Here is a 20,373-nt window from a genome sequence, read left to right as displayed (position 1 = left end):
GTCTTTTGAAGTACCGCGATCAAATGTCGCACAAATTCTTCCTACCTAGGGAACCTCATTTAGTTCAGGATTAAAAGGTATAGCGCGCGTTATTATCAAGCATTATATTATTCGTTTCAGGTTGGCCGCGTATATCCTCAAAGAGGGAGTCGAAATGCGTTAACGTCGGTTCTTCTCTTACCGACAAAAAACCCTCCTCCTCCTCCTCCCTACCTCCCTACCTCCCGCTCCCCTCCCCATTGCTATCTACTTCATTTCCCTTTAATAGATATAAGTTTAGCTTGACTTATATGCTCTCTCCTTTTCTCTTTCTTTCTTTGATCATTTTATCATATATATATATATATACATAAGCGTTTCAACGTTGCATTGATCAAATAAATAAATAAAAAAACGGCGAACCTTCTTTCAATTATTCTTAATGCGAACGTGTTATTAACCAAAAAAAAAAAAAAAAAAAAGAAAAAAAAAAAATAAAAAACTCCCATCGATATTGACGATTTATCACATTGACAATATTCAAACTATCGCAATTCGCGATATACTTTATGACGCTTATATCCATTTGTTTTTCCCCAAGCGCGATACTTATCCGATTTTTAATCGAGCCGACGTCGAAATCAACGTCGGCTTTCGATGGATGAGATGAATGAGAACGGAGTAAATAAATATCGTAACGAAGGAGAAAGGAGATATAATTCGAATAGAAATGAAATATCGATGATAGGAAGAAGAAGGGAATACATTAGGTGAAAAAAAAAAAAAAAAGAAAAAAAAAAAGCCTCGAATGACAGTAGTGGCATCGATCGTGCGGTTGTGGTTCCTTTAGAGAGACGGATAAAGTGAGCGAGCGAATGACTGAGTAGAGATGTGAGAGAGAAGAAAGATTAGAAGAGGAAAGGAGTTAGGAAAGACGTACGGTGAGATGGTAAGTGGTGGATGGAAGAGAGGAGGGGGAAGGATAGGGATAGAAGTCGAGCTTTTACGGTGATTACTCGTCGTCGCGGCTGCACCCGCAATCCCCTTTCTCCCTCCCCCTCCTCCTCGCCGCTCGCGCGCATTGCATCGGAAATAATTTCGCGCCCAATTAAACCATAGGAAACTCAACCCTCTCTTGGTGCTAGGAAGTTGAAGAAGGAAGGAGTTGGATGCTAAAGGGGTGGTAAAGGTAGAAAAAGAGAGAGAGAGAGAGAGAGAGAGAGAGAGAGAGAGGGATAGGAAGCAGTCACCCTCGACTGCTGTTCCGCACTTATACTCTCGACGCACCCTCGGCTTCTGAATCTCACTCTTCAACCCTCTCCCTTTTCCAACCTATTCCCCTTCCATCTTTTTCTTTCTTTCTCACACTTTCTCTCTCTCTCTCTCTCTTACTCTCTCTGTGTATGTGTGTGTGTATTTCTGTCTCACTCAATCATGAAGTCGTCGTACAGACCGAGTCAAATCTTTTCATCGGAGTCCACGAGTTGCAAAATGGCAGCAACGTGAATTAATTTTCTCGCGGAAAAACGGCCGTTAAGGTTGCGAAAAGAGCTTGTGAATGGTGGCGTCGGAAATCTGTGAGTAAAACGGAGAAAGAGAGAGAGAGAGAAAGAGATTGAGATAGAGAAGGAAAAAAAAATGTTTCAATGCACAGACGGATGCATCGGTACATCCTGCATTCGTTAACGACCGACTATCCTTCTCTTTCTCTTACAGTCGAAACTATCCTTTTCTATTCCTTGTGGCGAGCAGACGTGCCTAATTGTTGCTTTCGGATGCTCGTTGCACGTCGCATCCTTGTCGTCGCTTCATCCACCTCCTTCTCTTCCTCCTTCTTCTCCTCCTTCTCCTCATCCTCATCCTACATATACCTATCAGCATTCCGTCCCTTCTCGGCCTCGGGTATTGTTTCGTCGAACTCAACAACGACCGATCGATAAAGCCGGTCGTCGCGATCATTCGTACGGGATCGACGCCAGCTCAATTCAGGGGGAAGGAAGGAAAAAAAAAGAAGAAAAGAAAAAAAAAGAAAAGAGAGAGAGAGAGAGAGAGACGATAGGGTTTCAAAACAAAAGGGGCAGGAGGGGGAAGAGAATGGAAACAAAAACAACGTGTAAGAATTATCTGCTATCTTGGAGAAGAAATAGTAGAGAGAAAAAAAGAAAAAAAAAAAAAAAGAAAAAAAGAAAGGATGAAAGAAAGAAGGAAAGAAAAAAAAAAGAATGAAAGAAAAAAAATGAAAAAGGATAGATCGGAAGTAATCCTTGGAGACGCGCAGGTTCAAGTTTGATTCGCGTGAGTGAATGCAAATAAAACGGGAATTTAAAATTTGAAATACGAAATGAAACGAAACGAAACGAAACGATATGAAAAGATACGAAACGAAATGAAAAAACGAGGAATATAAAAGATGAACTATATGTCAGATTTGTTTGACGTGGTTCGAACGGAAAACGATCGAAAAGTAGCTATCGGCAAGTTCTCAGTAATGTTACATTCGTAAGTGCACTGATTCTCTTCGGGTGTTTGCGGGTCAGTACCCTTCTCACCAAGGCAAACGGGAATTTTGCAACGAAAGAGAGAGAGAGAGAGAGAGAGAGAGAGAGAGAGAGAAAAGAGAAATTCAAGTTCACAATAAGTGTCACTTTAAATCATAATTATTCTCGTGAAGCTTGTATAACAGAGAGATCCCCCATTAATATCTAGTCACGTTTGATTAAAGCCAGATAAAAAAAAATCATATACAAAAAAAAAAAAAAAAAAAAAAAGAAAAAAGAAAAGGAAAGATAAAAATGAATCAGAAGACAAAGGTGTTTCCTTTGAACTTATATTGCATCGTAAATGTCTCTCTATCTCGTATCTAAACAGATCGTGGCATTATCGACAATAGGAATATTGAAAAGAACGAGTCGGAGAATTTATTGAAGATATTCGAAGTGCTAAAAAATGAGAGGCAAAAAAGGAAGGAAAGAAAGAAAGAAAGAAAGAAGGAAAGAAAGAACAAAAAAGAAAAAAACAGAAAGAAAAAAGAAAGAAAGAAGAAGAAGAAGAAGAAGAAGAAGAAGAAGAAGAAGAGGAGAAAGGTTGAGGATCGTACGTCAGAGCTTGTAGATAGGGGATAGATAGGTACTATGCACTTTGGAGTTTTTCGGCGAAACGACGAACGAGCTCGTTGAGACGAAGGGAGAAACGGTGGGAGGGAATGGGAGGGAGAAGTAGATAGATAGGTGGTGGCCCCGGCTTTGCGAATCAGGCTGTTTGTAATCGAGTCTGGGGAACGCCGCCGGAAACGAGGGAGATCGCGCTCGAAAATTCAAACTTTTCTCGTTAACAATTAACTCGGGCGCTCGTGAATGTTCGACTGTGTTGAATGAACAAGAGTAAGAGGAAGGTAAAGGAAGGAGATAGAAAGGGATAGATAGAGAGAGAGAGAGAGAGAGAGAGAGAGAGAGAGAGAGAGAGAGACGGAGGAAAAGGGCCGAAGGAAAGGTCGAGGACGTTGCTGCGACTAAGTGACTCGACTTCAACCCCCCTACCATTTCAACCCCTTCTACCAAGCTTGTTAATTATCGACATCGGCGTAGCTTGAAAGGGAATCCCAACCTAATCACCCTTTCCTTTTTCTACCCCTTCAAAAGGGGGGGGGGTCGTCGTCTCTCGACGTACTTTTTTCCTTCGTCTTCGTCATCTTCTTCTTCTTCTTCTTCTTCTTCTTCTTCGTCTCCTGGGCACGTCGCAAACGACAGGCGTCTTCAGACGAATCGTCTATAGATACGAATAGTTAGTTCATCCTTCACCCTCCAACCCCGCTTACGTCTTTTTTTTCTCTCTTTTTCTTTTCTTTCTTTCTTTCTTTTTTTTTTTCTTTTTCTTTTTTCTATACTTTTCTACCTTTCTTTACCTATCTACTTACAATTACACCTTTTCCACGTATTCTACGTATGTATTCGTGTACGTAACATAAGTATACATATATATATATATATATGTGTGTGTGTGTGTGTGTATAGAATACAGTAGGTTTTGCGATATACCAGAGGGACGTAGTAGTAGAAGACCATCAACTACGTTGCAATGCCCTTTCTCTCACAATGGCTTTAACTAGTTAACGAGCCACGAGTCCACGTGGAGAATATACCCGGGGGAGAGTTAAGACACGTACGCGCACGACTAGTCAAAAGTTCAAAACTCTCTCTTTCTCTCTCTCTCTCTCCCTTTCTCTTCATGACTGTGTACGAGCGAGAGAGAGAGAGAGAGAGAGAGAGAGAGAGGGAGGTCGAAGACCTCTTTTCTCTTCTATTCACCCGGAAGTTCTACGGGGACACCTGTCCGCGTCAGGGATACCTTCCTCTCCCTTTCTTTCTATTTCTCTCTCAATCTCTCTCTCTCTCTCTCTCTCTCTCTCTCTCTCTCTCTCTTTACCAGTCCCTCTTCGTATTTAACATTGACTTGACATTTGTCGAAAAGGAACGAAGTAATTTTGAAGTCGAGGGAATTGTTAAAATTAACTGGTAATGTTATAATCCTTTCCCACTTAATCTTTCTTTCCTTCTTTTTCTTTCTTTTTTTTTTTCTTTTTAATTTTACTCGTTTTATTACGACTATTACTATTATTACTATTATTATTATTATTATTATTATTATTATTATTATTATTATTATTATTATTATTATTATTATTATTATTATTATTATTATTATTATTATTATTATTATTATTATTATATTCTTTCATTCCTAGAAATATCATGTTCCATTAGAAGCGAACTCGAAATGAAAAGTTGTCGATATCAGACAGAACGTCCAAATTCTCTCTTTTCTCTTGAATTTTATCAGACACGTTATTCCCCCGCGAATAAACGTTTCATTTCTATCCCTTCTCTGTTTCTTTTTCTCCTTTTCTCTCTCTCTCTCTATATATATATATATATATTACTCGAAATCTTTTTTCTCTCTCTCTTTTTTTTCCTCCGTTTTTTTTTCTCTTTTTCCTTTTTTTTCCTTCTTCTCTGATACAACCTCTTTACAGAGAGATGTATAATTCGGCGTCGATTTTAAAAGATACTTAAAATTAAATTCGAAACGATAAAGAGGATAAACGCGTTTATTAAAGGATGAACGTGATAGTTGCTCTCTCTCTCTCTCTCTCTCTCTCTCTCCTTCTTATCCTCATCGTCGTCGTTCTCGTCCTCGTACTCGTTCGTAGTCTACATCGTCGAGGCTCGTATAATAATTTAAAAGGATCGTACAAAGTGGGCGAGACTCTCGGTGTGGAAAAGCGAGACTTTCGTCTTGTCTATTTAACGCTTCGCATTTAACCGGCTTCATTATACGACTCTAAAGGAGATTACGTAATATACATTCATACATATAACGTACACGAGCAAAGAGCAACATAACCATAGTAGTAAGTAACTTACATGCACACTTACTATTACGTTACATATAGACAAGTTTTGTCTGTTGTGTAAAGTTAGAATGAACTTTTTTGTTCTTCGTTTGTTTGCTTGATATTACGTTTTATTCATAATGTCTGCACTCTACCGAAATATTGACTTGATTCATATACTATTAAATAAATTTTACCATGAATGCAAGAGAGAAAAAAGAGAGAGAGAGAGAGAGAGAGAGAGAGAGAGAGAGAGAGAGAGAGAGGAAGAGAGATTTATATTACAATGAAACGTCATTTATCCATTAATCGATTTAACGATCTTTAGAAAATGTTATAAAATCGGGAATACCGATTGAAATTTAATTGCAATGGTGAACAATTTAGACCTGCCTTTGTAAAACTAGAATAACGTTGGTGATTTTTCAAAAAGGAAATACAATTTACTCCGCGTCGATACATCGTAATTTCCAAGTACTCATTCGGATTTAATAATAAACGTATTCGCGAGACAGGGTTTTAATCGTTCATCCCCCTTCCTTCTTCTTCTTCTTCTTCTCCTCCTTCTCATTGTATGCACTTTGAAAGCCTAATTACGCATGGAACACCATTCCCTACGTATTTCAATACGTTTCCGATAATATTCCTCGTCGTTTGAACGCGAAGGAAACGTTTGTTACGAGTATTTCACAATGTCTCTCTCCCATACATACTCAAATCATTCTCTTAACTATACATAGAATTTTCTCATTTTCTAGGTCTTCTAACCACCATGTTACTATTACGAAACACAAATTTACGGATATTGCGTGTTGCGCGTTAAAACGCGTATGCAAATAACGAAGGAAATATAATTGGATTATATTTACGTTGCTCTTATTAAAATAATTTCTATGTCGCATCTTACCTAAAACAACTAACGGAATGTAATAATATATCTTCTTTCAAAAATATTTTTGCATCGAAATACGTCTGTCAATTATTTCTTACTTTTCTTACTTTTTCGTATTGAAGCTAACGTCAAAGAGAGAAGGTACATTTCCATCTTCTTCCTCCATCCCGCAACCACCAATCTACCCCCTTTTTTCTCTCTTTTTGTTTTTTTTTTTTTTTTCTTTTCTCTCAATACTACGAAATAAATGAAACTGAAAGAAAAAGACAAAAGAAAAGAAAAAAGAAGAAAAAAAAGAAAAAGAAAAAGAAAAACGTAGCATTTTAAAAGAATCTAATTGATTTGAGAAATAAATATGACAAATTATGTTTTCCTTCGGTCTTTCCTCTTTTTTTCTTTTCACGTAAAGTAAAGAGTGAGAAGTTGGCATTTAAAAATCGAACGTCATTTCTCACGCGTTTGTATAATAAATTCCTAATCAAAAAGATCCGACTGATTGGGTAGTTATCCGGTGGCAAAAGAAAATTTAAACAAGAAAAGAAAAGAAAAGAAAAGAAAAGAAAAAAGAAAAAAAGAATATAATGAAACGTGTATCCACGTGTGGTATCCACGTAAAGACTCTTTAACTATCTAAGAGAAAAGAATCTAAAAAGGATATCTATAAAGGATAGAATAGAAAGAGAAAAAAAGGAACAAAGAAACATTATGAAAACGCGTTATATACCGAAAGCCATAAAACTATTCGAAAAGATAGGAAAGTAAAAAGTTTGAGAAGCACTGCTGCCACGTCCTTCTATTTTACACAAAGTATTGCTTTTAGCGAAGTAAGAATGAGAGACAATGATAGAAATAGAGAGAGATAGATAGATAGGTAGGTAGAGAGAGAGAGAGAGAGAGAGAGAGAGAGAAAGAGAGAGAGAAGAGTTATTACATTTCTCTCGCAATTCAAAGTCTTTCCGCATATGCAGACGCTGCAATTACGTTGAGAAAGAGAAGAGAAAGTTATCGACTTCTCGAAAGGCCATTATTGTAAAGAACTGGACGTTTTCAGTTACGTTTCTCAAGCTTTTCTTCCAATCCCGTTTCCACTTTTCTCTCTCTCTCTCTCTCTCTCTCTCTCTTTCTTTCGCTCGCTCGCTCGCTCGCTCTCTCTCTCTCTTTCTCTTTGGCTCGAGAGAGAGAAGGACGATAGAAACGGGTGCGGTTTGAAAGTACGGCTTAATTACTCGCACCGTCTATTAACGGTGCAGAACTGTGCAATTAACGATATGGGGTACTCGTTAGTAGAACGAGCCGCTCGCTGACTATCCGCGAATTATTAGCGTGTCTGGTAAACAAGCCTAAACGATATGAACTAGCGTGTGAGAGAAATAGAAAGAGAAAGAGAGAGAGAGAGAGAGAGAGAGAGAGAGAGAGAGAGAGAGAAAAAACATAGGTACATACGATACGTAGGATTATATAGTTTCCTACGCGATACAAAAGCAAGCAAGCAAGTAACCAACCAACCAACCAACCAACCAACCAACCAACCAACCCACCAACCAACCAACCAACCATCCCACCAACAAGGTGAAATATACAAGGTATATCGAAATAAGTAAAGAGAGGGATGAGGTGGCTCGAATTTCGTCGTCATGACGACGCGAGAACTCGTTGAGTTCTCGGTATTCTCGTTTCTATTCATTCAACGAACGAATGAACGACCGAACGAACGAACGAACGAACGAACGAACGAATGAACGAACGAACGAACGAACGAACGAACGAACGAACGAACGAACGAACGAACGAACTTTGGCCCCTTTGTCGAAGGGTGCAAAGTGAAGAGAAAAATTACGTAGCGTGTGTAGACGCGTAGCGCGTTAAAGGGCTCTTTTTTTGTCACGTCGATTTAACGTCCTCCCATCGCATATTACATCGCAAGCGTTAGTAGCAGCAGCAGTAACACCACCAGCAGCGGCAGCAGCAGGAGTAGCAGAAGCAGAAGCAGTAATAGTAGAAGTAGTAACACCAGCCAGCCTCTTTTCGTTAACACGAACGACGACGGCCAAGAGTTAAGCGAAATGCAAGAGGGCGATGACGTACATCATATCACCACAACCAACACCTTTTCTCTTCTCCTCTTCTCTTCTCGTCACTCCCTCTTACGTTATATATAATATACGTATACGTATGTATGTACACGTAGGTATATATATATATATATATATATATATATATATATATACATAACTACGGTTTATCGTTTGCTCTTTATGAAAAGCTTTCGTTAAACGTCGGTGACGCGCGCTTCAATGCGAAGATGGCAAAGCGCGACCTCGTCTATCTACATCTCCTTCAACGTGGAAACGAGAAAACTCCTTTTCCGTGTTGATACTACACCATTTCCCTTGCTCTAACTTCTTCTCGGTGCGATGGTGAAAGGGGAATGGGGAGATGCCTTGCTCTGTCTCTCTATCGCTCATTTATTTCTTCTCTTTTGTTTCTTTTCTCTCTCTCTCTCTTTCTCTCTCTCTCTCTCACCCTCTTCTTCTTCTTCTATCTATTTCTCTCTCTCTCTCTCTCTCTGTCTGTCTGTCTATCTGTCTCTATCTTTATCTCTTTTTCTGGTTTCCATTCTTCTCAGAGGCTCTTCTCATTCTCGTCGAGATCATCGACCGTGTCCAAGGCACACCGTAGCTCGGGCAAATTTGTTTATTTAACACTTTACCTGAATGAGAACGAACGACTGGGGCGGCGAGCCTGAAAATGCGACTGCACCGTGTCTATCTACATAAGTGTGTATACCCAACACGATTCTCTTCGGGACTTATTTTCTCTCTCTCTCTTTCTTTCTCTTTCTCTCTTATTCTTTGTATTTGTATAGATGTGTGTGTGTGTGTGTGTGTGTGTATGTACGTATTTCTTTTTATCTTTCCATCGTCTATTCGTCTTTTTTCTTTTATTCCTTTCGGGTTTCTTCTTCGTTCGTTCCTCTCTCTCTCTCTCTCTCTCTCTTTCTCTCTTCTTTCTTATCTCTTAGATATATCTGAGAAACGTATTGTATTATAGCGAAATGTACGATAAACATTTCGTTTAGATTAATCCAACTTTCGATTAATTTATCAATTAAAGAAAACCATTGTTTTTATTTTTATTATTTATAATATTGTAGGTTAAAGCAAATCGTTGTAATTAATTTTGTTACAGAATAATTCGAGCGAATTCTCGTTGGCATTCGACGTTCTACAAACGAAATTTGCCTTTGTCTCGTAATATTAGAAAGCTCTCTCTCTCTCTCTCTCTCTCTCTCTCTCTCTCTCTCTCGCTCTATCTCTCTCTTTTGAAAATCCTCTTTACGTTACGAGGATGAGGATTATCTCAGGTAAAATTGTATCTGTTACGTAATTCAATTTAACGAAATAATTAATACTAAGCTCCCTTGTAATTTGCTCCATGCTTCGGTGAAATCGCAGGAAACGGAAAAGAGAAAGGAAGATAGTGGAAGAGAGAAAGAAAGAGAAAGATGGGATTAGCTTGACTCCGTATACGTTCTTTCGATCTCTTCTTCTACGAGAGAATACGAGGGGATAAGAAAAGAGAGAATCGCTGAATAATTCAAAATGCAACGTCAAGTAGAGATACTCTGTGTATGCGTGTGCGTGTGTGTGTATGAGAGAGAGAGAGAGAGAGAGAGAGAAAGAAAGAGAGAGAGTTGAAAAATCGATAGTATCAAAGTAAAAAATTATATATATCGACTTCAAATAGAAAATATTATCTTCTATGATATACTTAATACTCTTTCTTCAAGGATTAGTTTTTTCTTACTATAATCGATCTCATATATATATATATATATATATTTATTATAATAGACGAACTATTATTACGTTATAAAACATCTAATAATAATTCATAGATCAAAGATAATATTTCTAGTTCTTAGATAAAACACAGTTCTTACACGTCTTTACGATTCTTGTAAAATCGAGAAATTATATGAGACCTTTGTCTCGGTTATTTTATTACGGTCAAGTAGAAAATGCACAAGCGTACGTAATACGAATATTACAATTATCCAGATTTTTTTTTTTTTTCTACCAGCTGAAATATTATCCCGGACAATCATTTTTAACTAGAAATTTTCGACGATGTGTCTGACGAAAAAAAAAAAAAAAAAAAAAAGAAAAAGAAAAAAAAATTTAACACGCTTCATTTTATAGCTCCGTGATATCAGGTGCGAACATTTCTTTTTTTTTTTTTTTTTTTTTATAATTAATTTTATAATTATAATACCAAAAAAGAAACTACGATGTGGACCGAGAGTAAAAGAAGAGGTAGGAGTAGAGTTAATAGAATTTTCCGAAAAGCTATTCGAAAGTTGTTAATAACAGTCTCGATAATAATCTTCGTTTGGAACGTCGATCGATATATAAATATACCTATATATTTATATATATATAGTTAGGTAAGAAAAAAGAAGGGACGGAGAGAAAAGGAGAGACGGTTTCGAGTGGAAAGCACCGTCGAGATCAAACTTTGGTGCCTTTGGAAAGTTCTTCCTCGCTTAGTTCCCCTTCTTCGTTCCCTTTCCCTTCGTACCTCTTTAAGTAGCGGACGAAAGGGTGAGTAGGGTTAGGGGGATTCCACCAATGTGGTCACCGACAACTAGCCATATCGAAGGAATTCTCAGGAGAAGAAGGAAGTATCTATCTATCTATCTATCTATCTATCTATCTATCTATCTATAGGTAGCGAACAGAAAATCCCGCAATTATCAAGCTGTGCCGGAATACAATGGCCACCGTTCACTTTCTGTCTCGCCACCCTATATATATATATATATATATATATATATATATATATATATATATATATATAGAAACGTTTGCCCCTTCTTCATCCCTTCTATTCTCCAATGTCTTTCCCTTATCCCTCTAGTCCAGTCTTACTATTCTATCCACTCTACTCTTTCCACACCTGATCAAAGTGAGAGAAAGAGAGAGAGAGAGAGAAAGAGAGAAAGAGACTTATAAGTTATAATCTTCGAATCAATAAATCATTACCTCTTTCAATTTCCATTGGTGATCGTTAACAATAGCATTATAAATTAACGCCAAACTCGAATTACATCAACGATGATTTTATTAATCATTGTAAGAGACAATTAGCAGTTTTATTAATACGTTTATATTATATTTACTTTTGTTCGTCGTTTGATTGCGTTAAAAGATTGTGTGTTTTTATTTTCCTTTTATTTTTTTTCTTTTTTTTTTTTTTTCTTTTTTAATTATAATCCCTGATATTACATCTTCACGATCGATTCAAATTGATTTCGACGGTATGTATATATATATACGTGTACGTGTGTATATAGTTACTATTTCTGTTAGAAATTCGTAGTTATAATTTCGTTTCTTTTTCAATTTGAATTCTCCAATATTTATAATATCGATTAAAATTGTTCGCGTCTTTATAAATAATTTAAAATGGATTTTCGATATATCGTATATGTCTCCTAATTCAATATATATATATATATATATATATATATATATATATATATATATATATATATAATTTACATACGTTTGACGAAGTTTCAATTTAACATAACAAAAGCGATCGGTAACATGTTCGATCGTACGTGAATTTATTTTTAATTCGAAAATATCGAATCTATTATAATACATACATATGTGAGTATAATTCTCATATCATATCATATATATATATATATATATATATGTATAAGATAGATCAGTTTGTCGTAATAAAAAGGGTTGGGGGATATTTTCGATTTTATAACGTTCTCACGATCGGCCGATCGAAGAAAATGGCGCCCTTTATGGACGTAAACGCGATTATTAGAAGAGTCCGTGTACGTGCCAAGAGTATAATTCCAAGTACTCCGAGTTAATATCGTACGAGCGAGCTCCTACGTGCGTTATCGATCGATCCATATCGGTCTCGCCACCGACGGACGCTTCATAAAAAGTAGAGTATGTGTGTGTCTATGTATGTATGTACGTGCACGTGATATGCGTATATATGTGTGTGAACGTGAAAAAGAGAGATGGAAAGAAAGAGAGAAAAAGACAGAGAGAGAGAGAGAGAGAGAGAGAGAGAGAGTCAGTTATATCCACAAGGAATCCCAATAAGTTTTTCCTCGAGGCTTCGATCCACAATCGGTTTGTATCCGTGATTCCATCATGATGGTGGTAGTATTGTGATGATAGTGGTGGGAATCGCTCTCGAAAAATTCTTTTCACTACCGGAAATAATAACGCATTGGACTTGGTCTTAAATTCCTCCTTTTATTTTTCTTTTTTTCGTCGTCTTCTTCTTCTTTTTCTTCTCCTTTTTTTTCCTTTTCTTTTTCTTTATACTTTTTTGCACACTTTTTTCTCCACTCTTTTTCTTTTTCCTTTTTCTTTTCTTTTTACCACGTTGTACTTTCGCGTAATATCGTTCAGTCATTTATTTAAGGACACACCACTTTAAGGATATATATATATATATATATAATTTTTATATACATTGTGTATATAAAAAATATTAATACGATAAAAATGATAAGCGATATGCAGGTATGCAATTGTAATTTTAAGCTTGCAATGACGAACTTTTTCTGTCTATTTTTTGTTTCATTCTTTCTTTTTTCTTTTTTTCTTTTTTTTTTTTCATCCTGAAACGATCAATTATTCTTACTCGAGAATGGCATATGTATGTATGGCGTGTGTGTATGAGAGAAAGAGAGTGAGACAGACAGACAGACAGACAGACAGACAAACAAAGAGAGAGATGTTATTGGTGCTTAAGCCAAACCACGGATAGAGTTTCTTAATAATAAATTCCGCTGAGTGAGTAGAGGTAAAGGGGTTGTTGATGGGGAAGTAAAGAGAGAGAGAATGAGAGAGAGAGAGAGAGGAATGGGCAGGGATGGGAATTTGAAATTTTTCTCTCTATCGCTAAGAAAGAATTCGCTGCGGGATCGTAATATTAATTAGATTTACAAACTTTCGTCTCGAAATGGATTGAGAAGGAAGAGAAAGGAGGGTGTGGTAGGAGTAGAAAAAAAAAATGCCTTCTCCAGATATACTTTTTACATTCAGAAAAATCAACGGGGGAGAAACGTTCGTTCGTTGCGTAACAATATATCGTTAGTACCATAGCTTTTTCTCCCTCTTTCTCCCTCTCTCCCTCTCTCTCTTTCTCTCTCACTCACATTCATATATATACACTTTCTATCCCTTCCCCCAATTTTTTTCTCCTCGGTGGTAGAGTTATGAGAAAAAGTTTTTAACCGTAAGCGCGCGTTCCTCGTGTCTAAAGCGGCATAATACTTTTTTTCTTCTTCTTCTTCTTTTTTTATTTTCTCCCTCTCTCTCTCTCTCTCTCTCTCTCTTTTATTTTTGTTCTTTTTTTTTTTTTGTTCCTTTTCTATCGTACGTAGGTATTACAGTTTTTTTACGTATACGTGTATATATGTATATATGTACTCGTGCAAACCGATGAAAATAACTGACCGTTTCGAAGTTAAAGGTCACTTTTTATCTCTCTCTTTTTCTCTCTCTCTCTCTCTCTCTTTTTCGTTCGTGAAAAATAGTTTTTAATTTTTTCAACATTAAGCATTGACTATATATATATATATATATATATATATATATATATATGTATGTATGTATGTATTTCTGTGAGCGCACGCGTGTGTGTTAAATGTGTATAAATGTGTAATTATAACATATATTATTTATCGTTTCACATTTCACCCTTCCTCTTTTTCTTTTTTCTTTTCGATTTATTTTTACAACTTTTTTCTCATATATTTCTTGTTTATTGTTATTGTTGTTGTTGTTGTTGTTGTTACTGTTTATTCTTGTTGGTCGTTTTGTCTTGTTCCTTTTTCTTTATTTCATTTTTCACTTTATTTCTTTTTTGCTCTGTCCTCTTTTCTATTTTTCTTTTCTTTTTCTTTTTTTCCTTTTTTTCCCGTTTAGAGTTTAGCAATAGCAGTAAAAGTTGGTGTTCAAAGGAGGTGTTCAAAAAAAAAAAAAAATAAAAACAACAACAAAAGAAAAAAAAAGGAGAAGAAGAAGAAGAAGAAGAAGAAGAAGAAGAAGAAGAAGAAGAAGGAGGAGGAGGAGAAAAAGGAGGAGGAGAAAAAGGGTACACCGAATAACAACGCGTTATATCGGTTAGAAAGTCCAAGGTATAAAGAATAACTGTGTGCGAGAGAAATTTCAAACGTTCGGAAAGTGCAATTAAAAAGGAAAGGGAGAAAGGAAAAAAGAGAGAATGTGTGTGTGTGTGTGTGCGTGAGAGAGAGAGAGAGAGAGAGAGAGAGTATAGAAAGGTGGGACGATTTGTAGGGTAGAACTTTTCGTTGCAACGAGAAAACGATCGATTGAACGATTCGAAATGAAAGAGAAAGAGAAAGAAAGGAAAGAGAGAGAGAGAGAGAGAGAGAGAGAGAGAAAAGACAAAGGCCGTGAAAAGCGATTGACGACAATCGGGAAGCAATTTCAACTCGGCCTTCTTTTAAAACTCACTATTCTCTTCGTTCCTTTTCTTTATGGTGGTACCTCAGTGCGCAAAACTTGTTACGATTAGGTCGGCTCGCTAAGTCTCGAAATTACCCTTGGAGAAACTGCGAAAGAAGAAGAAGAAGAAAGAAAGAGAGAGAGAGAGAGAGAGAAATAGAGAGAATAGTAGAAAAAAATGAATAGAGAAAAAAGTCTCACATTGATAATTTTCAAGAAGGGATTTTCTAATTACAAATTTTCCACAGTTTCCACGATTTTCATCATTGTTTTATTTCTTCTCATTCTTTTTGTACTCTCGTTTCAACCAAATCTCTAAATCTCCTTTCTCTCTCTTTCTTTTTTCTTAATCTTTTCTTTACCGCGAGAAAAAACTTTGACTTTAATAATCTCTTTTCTATCTTTATCTTTTCCTTTCTCTTTCTCTCTCTCTATCTCTCTCTTATCTTGAAGAACTGAAAAGCGAGAATCGACGTTAAGAAGGAATATAAAAATTGCGATAGATCCATTCGATCCTCTTTCGTATTCGTAAATCCAAAGGATTATCGATTCTTCTTATAGCTCTAGGATCTTCCTTCCCTTTAGATCCTTTGAGCGGAAAGCTTTTTTCTACTTTTACTTCTACTTCTTCTACTTCTTCTTCTTCTTCTCCTTCATCTTCTTCCTCTTCTATACCCTCGTCTGCTCTTTCTTTCTTTTTTTTTTTTTTTTTTTTCTTTCTTCTTTTTGTTCCACTTGCCAACGTCTCGTAGTAGCGAGAAATCCCGATAAGTCTTCTCACTCGCGGCCAATCCAATCGTCGGTGTCGATTCGTCGTCAATGCCGGGTCGACCGAAAGCGAATATAGCCGAGTATATACCTTCTTTTCCACGTCAGTGAAAAGGAGTGACTGGAAAAGTCGAAGAAAAGGAGAAGAGAGAGAGAGAGAGAGAGAGAGAGAGAGAGAGAGAGAGAGAGAGAGAGAGAGAGAGAGAGAGGACATCAAGAAGAGAAGGATCGTGTCTCGTGAGAGCTCCTTTACGTGGACGTGCGAGTGCTGATAAATAAATAACGCGTGTTCGTTCCTTCCTTCCTTCCTTCCTTCCATCAAAAGGGAAAGAGAGAGAGAGAGAGAGTGAGTGCGAGAAAGAAAGAAAAGGGAAAAAAGAAGAGGGAAAAAAGAAGAGGGGGAAAAAATAAGAAGAAGAAAGTAGTAGGTACGGTCAAGAGTCGAATGGCAAGGTAGTAGTAAAGGAAAGTAACGTGAGCCCGTAAAAGAGAATCAATTCGATTCCCAAGTCGTCGTAGTAGTCCCCTCTCGCCCTCTCGCTCTTTCACTATCTCCTCCTCTTACTTTTCCTCTTTCTCTTTCTCTCCTTCCTCCTCTTCCTCCTCCTCCTCCTCCTCCTCCTCCTTCTCCTCTTCGTCTTCCTTTTTTCTCGACTATCTCGTATCTTTTCCTCGCCTTCTTGGTCCACCCTCTCTTCCGACTGAGCACACGACTGGTTTTCCTCACTCCACTAAACGAAAGAGAGAGAGAGAGAGAGAGAGAGAGAGAGATGAAGAAAGAAAAAGAGGAAGAAATTCAGGCTCTCCCTCATCCTCTCTCCGTACGTTCCTTCTTTCCGTGCAACAAGTGCGCCTCGGCTCGCATCTTTAAGAAAGCTGCTGGCCGCCGACCCTCCCCCTCGTTCAAGACGCCGCCACCATTCTACGCCCAGATCCTCTCTCTCTCTCTCTCTCTCTCTCTCTCTTTTTTTTCTTATTTTTTTTTCTTACTCTTTCTTAGTCCGATCCTTACTTTTATCCTTCTCATCCTTCTCCTTCTTCTTCACTTTCCACATTTTCTTCTCACTCCTTCTCCTCCTTCTTCTCTTCATTCTCCTTTTCCTCTTTCTTTTCTTCATTCTCCTCCTCCTCCTTTTTCTTCTTCTTCTTCTTCTTCTTCTTCTTCATCTCTTTCTCTAGCCAATAGCCACTGGCCAATCCACAACTATCTTCTAAATCACTCCCGGTACTCTTTACTTTTCAGTCACTCTTTCTTTCCTCTCTCTCTCTCTCTCTCTCTGTCTCTGTCTACCCTCTCTCCTCCTTGTCTTCATCTTCCTTTCTTTTTCCCACTCTTTCTGACTTCCTTCCTTACTACTTTCAACGATCCTCCCGACTTCCAAATCGATTTGAATTTTCTACTTTTCTCTCTATCTATCTATCTATTTACCTGACTATGGCTCTCTCTCTCTCTCTCTCTCTCTTTCTCTTACTTTGCCCTTTTTTTTTTTTTTATTTCTCGCTGCTTTTTATTCGATGGAAAGACAGCTTGGAGGATAGAAAGGGAGGAGGAGAAAGAGGAGGATTCATACATATGTGCATACGGCGTGAGCTCGTTCGGGCGAAGAGGAAAAGTGCCGATGGAACTTTCGAAAGAGGTCGGAGGTAACACACCTTCCTCTTATTTCTTTCTTTCTTTCTTTCTTTCTTTCTTTCTTTCCTTCTTTCTTCTTCTCCTTTTTTCTTTTTCTCTTTCATTCCCTTTCTTTCTTCTCTTTCTCTCGATGAAAAGCCGGACTGCGAGTGATTCCGAAAGGAACAAAAAAAAAAAAAGAAAAAAAAACGAAAAGAAAAAAAGAAAGAAGAAAGAAAGAGAGAAAGAAAGAAAGAAAGAATTCCCTTGTATACGATTTCCTCGAAAAAAAGGGTAGGGGAGAGAAATGTAGAAAAAGAAAAAGAGGAAATATAGAAGAGCCTCGTTGAAATGCCTGGCATTTTTCAGCTCAAAGGGATGACTTCTTCATTTTCTTTTTTTTTTTCTTTTCTTTTCTTTTTTTTTTTTTTTTGCAAACCCACCTCCCAATCCCTTTCGTATTTCAATGCCCTTATCACTTCGCTACAATTCTCCCATTTCTTTCGATGATTGTTACGAAGGCAAGGAAGCAGATATATCCTATGAACTATAATAGCAAATTCTCTTCTACTATGATGATGTTTAACGATGATGATAATAATAGTGATCTACGGTACCTACATACACGTATATACGTATATATATATATATATATATATATATATATATATATATATATACACGCATATCGAAATTAAGATCTACGACGAAAAAATAAATGGAAATTTTATGATTATGATAAAGTCGGTTAATGAAACGATTGAAACGAGAATGGAGACGGAAATTAAAGAGGTTCAGGCGTACGTTGACATAATCGAGTGAGCGAGTGAGTAAATTAAAATATGTACGTGTGTGTATGTGTGTGTGTGTGTGAGAGAGAGAGAGAGAGAGAGAGAAAAAGAGAGAGACAGAGAGAGAGAGGATATCGTCTCTTCTTGAAAAGGAAAGAGAGAGAGAGAGAGAGAATATCATCTCTTCGAAAAAAAGAGATAGGAAGTGAGAGAAAGAGAGAGAGAGAGAGAGAGAGAGAGAGGAAGGGAAAGGGGAAAAAGGGTTCGATTGTCATTCGACGAAACGCGTGAAATTTATCGGCGGTTTAATGCCCTTCGGGACGTTTATAGGGGCGCAATAAATAAAAGCCGATCGGTGTTACGGCAACGATCGGTCGAGAGGGTGTGAGAAAGAAGAGGGAGAGGTTTAACGGGAATGAGAGAAAAAGAGAAAGAGATATATATATATATATAGAGAGAGAGAGAAAAAGAAAGAGAGGTACATGCACGCGCGTACCCACGCTCTATCCCTCCATCCCTCTATCCCTCTATATGTCGTCGTATCGAAAGAAGCATCGAAAACGAGTCCTCTTCGACTTTGTCCGCTTGAACCTCGTTCGATTCGATCGTTAAAAGTAATTTACGCGAAATAAGCTCTCTCTCTCTCTCTCTCTCTCTCTCTCTCTCTTTCTCATCTTTTTATCACTTTCTGGCTGTTTGTCCCTCTCTCTCTCTCTCTCTTTCTCTCTTTCTCTCTCCCTGTCTCTCTTTCTCCAAGAGATATCTTTATCATCGTTACCCATTTTTAAACTCGAATATATACACTTCTTATCGATCGTCCTGATTTCAACTCTGTACAATTTTATTCGCATTTATAGATACATTACTATGGATAATAATCTCTATAAAAATTTCTGACGATAAAGTAGATATAAATTCTGACCTGAAACGACGTTGTTTAATGATTAATTTGTCGCTGATTCAATGTATAAGATGATCGTAAACGATCGGTTCGATCGTAATTACATATTCGTAATTACAATTTTCATAAAGATTATGGATTATTTAGAATGGGATAAACGATGATAAGAAAATTTTTCGTAGAATCGAAAACTTTGTTACGTTATATCGCACTAGTACGTATATATATATATATATATATATATATATATATATATATATATATATATATATATATAGGTATTAATACATTGAATTATCGTCGATATCTTATATAATAGATTTGTTAGGATTTTATGAGAAATAAAATTGTGGGAGAAGGCAAGAAGTATTTCTCCCTTTCTCTCTCTCTCTCTCTCTCTCTCTCTCTCTTTCTCTTTCTCTTTCTCGTCAAAGAATCACAGGCAGTTCGTTGAGTACTTTTAACGATCGGAACCACCACCTTCACCGAGAAGGAAAGTTATTAATGATCCAAGTTGGGAGAACGTACAGAGGAAATGTAGCTATCGAACGAAGCAACTTTTTTTCTTTCTTTCTTTCTTTCTTTCTTTCTTTCTTTCTTTCTTTCATTTATTCTTCCTTTATTTTTCTCCTCATTCTTTTTTTTTTTGTCTTTTTTTTTTCTTTCCCAAATCCTCCCTTCCTCTCTGATTCTTCTTACTCTCTCTCTATCTCTCTCTTTTTCTCTCATATAAACAGAACGTATATACATCACTTGGGTCTTTCTCGCGTTCGGACTCTTTCGGACTTCTTCGTCGAGTTGGTAGTAGATCGGCTTACAAATTACGCCGAAAGTTCCTTCGGATAATGGATTCCGGAATAAATGAAACTGCCTGGCTATAATTTAAACGGATACCCCAAGAGAAGGTACTTTTCGTCACGGCGTGAGGAATGGCGAAGTGACTAGGAACTGACAGAAAATCGATCGCTCGGACTTTGGCTGCTGACCGAGACTCGTCTCCTCTTTCTCCTCCACCCATCTCCATCCTCTCATCCTCATCCTCATCCTCCTCCACCTCCTCTTACTCCTCTTCTTCGTCTACCATCGTGTTTCCACGTTGAAACGCTACTCTCCGAGAAATCCTTCTCTTCTCATAGATATATGTATACACACAGACAAACACATACATACGTATGTACGTATATAGACATACGTAAACCTATACATCTATACCAATCTATCTATCTGTATACGTATAAAGCAAAAAAGCTCACTGAGATTTATTCGCGGTCACGCTGCACGTAATCTCGACGGTTTATCGAACGTAATCACGTACGTTCGATCTTTTTCGTTTCGTTTCGTTTCTTTCGTTTTTTTTTTCTTCTTCTTCTTTCTTTTTCTTCTTTTGCTCACCTTCCCCATTTGTTTCCAATTTTTTCTCTCTCTCTCTCTCTCTCTCTCTCCTTCTTTTCTTTTTCGTTTATCTTTTCAACGCCTACGATTTTTACGGATATTCTTTTCCCCTTTTTAACGTAATGAC

The 20,373-nt window shown here is 37.2% G+C and overlaps 1 protein-coding gene across 10 annotated transcripts in view; it reads right to left on the bottom strand.

Annotated features, from left to right (window-relative positions):
• Positions 1-20,373, bottom strand: part of LOC118443474 (cell adhesion molecule Dscam2) — a 203,105-nt gene that overhangs the window by 90,910 nt on the left and 91,822 nt on the right. The gene's annotated exons all lie outside the window — the stretch shown is intronic.

The sequence above is a fragment of the Vespa mandarinia genome, chromosome 17 (genome assembly GCF_050613455.1).
Source record: "Vespa mandarinia isolate Hongniang chromosome 17, ASM5061345v1, whole genome shotgun sequence".
Lineage (NCBI taxonomy): Eukaryota > Metazoa > Arthropoda > Insecta > Hymenoptera > Vespidae > Vespa > Vespa mandarinia.
This window is presented reverse-complemented; position numbering and strand designations above follow the sequence as displayed.